Source organism: Vicia villosa, linkage group LG4 (genome assembly GCF_029867415.1).
Source record: "Vicia villosa cultivar HV-30 ecotype Madison, WI linkage group LG4, Vvil1.0, whole genome shotgun sequence".
In the NCBI taxonomy this organism is placed as follows: Eukaryota; Viridiplantae; Streptophyta; class Magnoliopsida; order Fabales; family Fabaceae; genus Vicia; species Vicia villosa.
In genome coordinates, this window is record NC_081183.1 from 133,189,869 (window position 1) to 133,196,631 (window position 6,763).

Here is a 6,763-nt window from a genome sequence, read left to right on the forward strand (position 1 = left end):
TTGACTAAAATAAGGGTATCTTTTATAGATCAAATAAAATCAATCAACAGATAGAAGGATTATTTTCCCAAAATATATCGATTTATATGCCTCTAATGAACCAACATTAAATTTTGAAACATTAATTAATCAATCGTATCCTGTGGCACTAGAAATAATATTCCCCAATTTCAGAAAGGTAAATGCGTAAACAAGGGACAAATTTTAGTAGATGGTGCTGCTACAGTTGGCTTCATACAAAGAGATGAAATTTTTGGAGATAAAATAAAGAATCAAATTAACCAAATTTACCTAATGTAGAGGCAATCAAGAAAGCTGCATAAGCTCCACTATAAATTTCTCTATTTCGAAATGTATCAAAACCCCCAACTAATGAATTTTGGAACATGACAATGGACGCTTTTATTTTTTTCTTTCAATTTTCACGACGAGTAAGGGCGGGTGAAGATAAAGAAAGAGATATGAAGAAATTCTTTTTTTATTGTTTACTAATTTTTCTTGTATTATGATTTTTTTTCACTAAAAATTTGATAATATCTTATAATAATAGTGGAATCGTTGATACAAAGTCAAAAAAGGAATCCATTACCGCTGTCCGCTTAATACTACTACTAGTGAGACTCCTATTCTGCCACCCTATCTAGTAAGACCCTCTACCGCAATGTTTGGCCTCGGAGGGGACACTCGCAACAGAGTCAACCTCTTTTCTAGGGCTGGAAAGATTGGCTCTTTTTTTAGGTATGCAGTCGAAGACCCCACCATGGTATGCGCCAATAAGACCACCAAAAGAGAGAATAGTTTAATACCGACGAATAGCGTAGGAAGTAACCAAGTTTGAATGGTGGAAAGCCTCTAATTATATTTTCTAAACAAATGAGAGCCAATCCAAATTGATCTTGTAAGAGATCTGCTACAGAACGAATACGTTTATTTTTTAAATGATTCATATTTTTATATCTTCCTTCAAATAGGAATACTACTATTATCATTTTTTGTATAAAAAATCCCCTTATTGGTTTTGAACCAATGACTTATGCCTTAATGTCATACCCCAAAATTTTCCTACCATATTTCAAAATAATTTGGCTCAAGCGCTGAGATCTCCAATTGTTCAAAGAGGCGCAAGAAGCGAGCCTGTCTACTCTCTCTCTCCTAAATAACAAGGCTCCAATTAGGGTTTTGGTTTTTTTTAAAAGGAAATGGATGTATCAAGGCCTCAAGTGTACTCCATGGCTTACCTTATGCTTCAAAGAATACTCATATCAATTCTCAAGCTCTGATTCACAAGATTTGCCCAGACAACTGCTCAATAAATCAATAGTCGACTATGTTGACCTAAAACTCAATTGTGGTCAACTTACTGTCAAAAATCCTGATTTTGGTCAACATAAACATTTTAAGTTTATATTCATCATTTGATAAAGGGTTGATCATGATTCGTCAAGAAAAGCTCCAAGATCATCAAAAGTCCAAGTTTCCAAATTAGGGTTTTTTAGGAAAAAGTCAACTGAACTTTGACCAGCCATAACTCTCACATGGTTCATCAGAAATTTCTCAACCAAAACTTATTCTCAAGGAAATTCAATTATCTACAACTTTAATGTTGGGCCCAAGCTCAATAAATGCTCCATTTGAGAGATATAAGCCCAAACATTACAGGTCCTTTTAAAAGTCAACAAAAAGCTGTTTTTTGTCAGAAGCCATATCATCAAGATAAAATCTTCAAATGCAAAAAATGTTCCAAAGTAGGTTGTAGAGGACATCTTGGGATTTCTTAAAAGTATTAGATCACCTTCATATGATCAAAATTGAGAAAGATATGGATTGCACAAGTTAGGCTATTTATGAGAAATGCTTAAACCCCTAATTGGCAATTTTAATACTTTTAAGCTAATAGGCCCAAGTTTTAGAATCTAAATATGATTATGACCTAAATAAGGGCCCATAGAATTGTTCTCATATTTTTGTTCCATTTATTTGATTTATTTGAATTTTTATTCATTTAAATACAAAATAAATTGAATAAAATCACAAAATAATAGAATAAATTAAAGGAACTTATTTTCTAATCATCCAAAGGCCCAAATGACACAATAAGTGAGTCCAAATTTCGTGAAAGTTCGGTGAAGAAATATTTTTCAAATTTAGAAAAATTTCATACAAATATTTTTCAATTTCTTCTCTCACCAATCAACTTGATTCTCAAGCAAGATTATAACCCTAATTCATTCCACTATAAATATATAACACTCAGAGACAATGAGGGGACGAAAAAGAGAAGGCAAGAACCCTAACCAAATTTCCAAAGATTCACAAAAACTATGGCACGAGAGATTTCTTTGTACGGCAGGTTGCAGCCAATTTCAAATGTTGCATTGTCTTCTTAAGGTGCAAGGAACATTCTCAATCATTCTTGAAGCCACTCACGGGCCAGAACTTGCGCAACCATCTCCACCAATTTGTATATATTTTAAAAAAATTCGAAACCTTTGATTCATGTAATTTAAACGAGTTTCATGCGTGCATACTGATTCATAATCATGTTTTTAGTTGTTTGGAACATTCATTTTTTAGTTTTCATGCAGGGATGAGGTTTTGCCATTGTTAGGGCTCAAGGCTTTCAAATCTTCGAAACCTTAGTTGCAGACCGTTTCAGAGAGAAATAACCATGTCATTGGATTCACAGGGTCCATCATATGTGATCTAGGTCATTTTGGTTTCGTTTTCTGATCAATTCATGCAGGTTTAGATCTCGTGGCAGCTGGAGATGGTAATCAGAATTACTGTTCCGGCGGCTACAAAAACTTTGAAATATTTGAATTCAATGTGTGGCACTTGTATGAGTTACTATGGGCCAATTAAACCAAGTCGTCCCTCTCTTTACACATGATTGGCCACGCTTGAAACACAGGGGCCCATGTTTAATCGGTTTGACAACTTCAAATTAAAGTTTGATTTTAATATATTATTAATTGATGGTGGTTGAATTATAAGCGCAGTAGCATAGCCCACATGGTTGGAGAGTGTGCTGATGACTTCCAAGACCTGAGTTCGAACCCAGGTTTTTGCAATCTTTTTATTTATTTGTGTTTACTTGGTTACTGATCCAGTACTTGTAGCTGATGTATAACCAGGACGCGCCCTCACATGTTAGCCCTTGGATCAACCTCGAGGCCAGATTTGAAGTATCCAAACGCTACTCCATCGTGGACTCTCAGGAACCAGCCACACTAGATCACGCGCCCCTGGATTCTTCATGAGCATTGGGCCTAATTTCTTACTTTTCACACCCTCTGTTACAGAACATTTTAATTAAAATCAACCAATTATAAAATCATAAAACCACAAAAACATTAGTTGTTTACTTTAAATTTATTTTATTTCTCAACAATAAACTAACTAAACTTAATTAGGCCCCTTTATATAGTTTTCCACCAAAAATCATAAAAATATATAAAAACAATTAGATTTAGATTTTAATTAATTTGTTTTTGACATGATTTTCTAATTAACTTAGTCATTAGGTTTTTTTAGGTTTATTAATTAAAATCAATTAGACATTTAGGTTAATTTGGTTAGGTTTAATTTTGCATATAATTAACTAATTAATTAGGATAAATTTTATAATTATTTTTTTACTTAAACATTAACCTTAATTTCCCCTTAAACCTAATTTCCCAATTCTAATTTCTCCCGATTCTGCTTCTCCCTCTCAAACTCTCAATGATTGTCGCATGCATGTTTGTTTATTGTTTCCATTTAAATTCTAGAAGGTGTATAGGTTGCAAGTTCCTTTTGATGTAATAGTAATTAGGACTTTTTATTTTCCCGCACGTTTACTTTCCTGCACACCCCGTTTTGGTTATGTATTCTCCCTCCCTGAAGTCTTGTAATAGCGTAGGACTTTATCTTTCTGCTTTTATTTTTCGCGCTATATAAACTGTTTAGATGCCTGTTAATAGAATAAATAAATCAAGATTAAATAAATCAAACTAGAATAACCCTAATTTTCAAGATTAAATAAATCAATCACTTTTGCTCACACACTCACCTTTAGGGTAATCCTCTCTTATATTGTCTTTCGATGAATAATAGTCAAGTCCCTCGAGCATAGGGATACCTTAGCAAATGTTGCCTCCAATTTAAATCATCATGGTCCCTCCGGTTTGAAGATTATGGTCCCTTCGATGTTACCTACGATATAAATGATATCGTCCCTCGATTAAATGATGATGGTATCTTCGAGCGCTAAGGTATCCTTACTTGTTGCTTTTATGTCTATTCACATCCATGCATAGGACTTCCTACCCTCTTTATGGTATGGATAGCCCTATGACTACGCGATGACCCTTCGATGACTCGATTACATCCAATGAAAGGACTTCCCACTAACTGATGGTGTGAATAGTCTCTTTCCCTTAACAAAAGGAAAAGAACAAGATAGACCTTAAAAACTTAGGGTAGGTAGTTCCTAATTGCTTGCTCACAACAAATTCAAACAAATTACATTTCACACCTCGCTTTTCAAAAACACCTGTCAAGACAAGTACTTTGTATATATTCGAATGATGAATCGTTACAAAGTAAAGTTCTTTACAAATTGTTTTTTTTCTAAACACACATCGCACTTTTCAAACAATTCAAACAAAAAGTGAGCTAAGCAATTAAGAGTCCATGGATAACCATGGATACAAATGGTGCTTACACCTTCCCTTTGTATAACCTACCCCCGAACTCAATCTCTTTCAAAGGTCTTTCCTGTTCTTTTTGCCTTTCCTAAAAATTGGATAAAATAAAAATCGGCGGCGACTCTAGCTATCCGCACATTTTAAAAAAGGTCAGTTCTCCCACCATGTTACACTTACCACGACGTTACTCTACCACTGAGTTAAAAGGGCGTATGGGCAGCTGCTTTACCCGTTTTCAGGAATCTAATAAGGACTACTTAGATCAGAATAGCATTCACGGAAATGTTCTAACATAAATTAGAAACGAACATTGAAGAGATTAGTTGACACCAGTCAAAAGATGGGCAATGATGCCCTTCCATGGGTTCACCTATATACGCCGCAACTAAAGTAGCAAAAATAAGAGCTTGAATACCGCTTGTAAATAGCATTATGGCATTAAGATTTCCAAGGTTTAGCCAAGGCTTAGCTCAAAACCCCACTACGCGTCATATTTGGTTTGGTATTGCTACCGCACATGACTTCGAGAGTCATGATGACATTACTGAGGTTGACTAGTACTTATCATATCTTGCTCAATAATATGATTTGGTCACTCAACCACTCACCATCAAGAATATTATCCCCAACGATAAAGGCACGACATGTTATTTATCTATTTTTGTATGTCTTTATATTGATTTATCCAAAAGATTCCACTTCAATTGAAATTTGGTTATTCATGAAGTCAGAGCCATCTTATCCCAATTTTTTTGAATTGGTTTCAAAAGAATTTCCTAATTAATTTAGATAGTTTGATTGAGACGAATCAGCTCCACGAATAGTAGACAGGGGAAGGAGCAATAATTAGCTTGGCCAGGGCATTGGAAGAGCAGCTTCCACTCCTCCCTTCGACAAGCTTCCTTTTTTGGGCACTAGACCTAGTTACCGCTCCATGGGAACATTTATAGATTCCGCTATTGGGACAAGTTTAGTAATGAGCATAACGATGTTGTTGTTCCTATGGAGAGAAAAACCCATGATTAGTTTTTCGGGAAATTTCCAAACAAACAATTTTAACAAAATCTTTCAATTTCTTATTTTACGGTTCACCAGGTTCTACCATCGCAGGGCCCAATCACACTCTAAAGAAGAGTTTGATCCTGGCCCAGAAGGAACGGTAGCTATATGCTTAACACATGCAAGTCGAACATTGTTTTCAGGACAAATGTCACAAAAGTCAGAGAAAAAGCTTTTGAAACACTAACTAGAAAAAGAAAAAGAGAAGAAAACCCAATACAAAATAAGCGCTAATAGAAGACTTATTTTTTTAATTTGCCAATCAATAGTGCAGGCATGTGTGGGACGCAGAGGAAGAGTAGTTCTAACTCGGGCGTAGTAGGTCTGGATTCCTAGCATGAAACAACCTTCTCTAGTAGCGGCACTATACCTTAGTATAGTTTCTCTCTAGCTTCCAGTCTATATAAAAAAACTTAGTTAGCAAAGGTCAGTCTGTCTGGCGTTCCCTCGCGTAAAGGGCGTTGGCTCCGCGTCCACCAAAAGTCGGTAACCTTTGTCAGCATTTGATACTCTCTCGATAGCTTCAATAGTTCACTTAAAGCCTTTGGTGAAATGATTTTTTTTAAAGATTCTATATTTTAAAATATAAGAGAAAAAATTCACTTTTTTAGAAATTATAAGAGGAATAATTAACTATGACACGTTCACAAAAAAAATCCTTACTTTCTACTGGTGTGGCGCTGCGGGATGCTTCTTATCAATAGAACAAGAAGAGGAGGAAAAAAAGCTAACTCAATAGGAATTCTCTCTCGCCGATGCTATTAAATCCGCAACTATTGGTCTTGGTGGTAGGGGATCGTTATCATTCAGCAGAAGTACTTCGAGGGATTGCTAAGAATGGAAGACAATCCTGTCCTTATTTAGCTTGAAAGTGGGCCATTGCGATTGCAACCTCATGATAGTAAATATGGGGCCTAAACACCCACCGTTGCATGGTGTTCTTCGAATTATTGTTACTATGGATGGTGAAGATGTTATTGATTGTGAACCGATATTGGGTTATTTACACAGAAGAT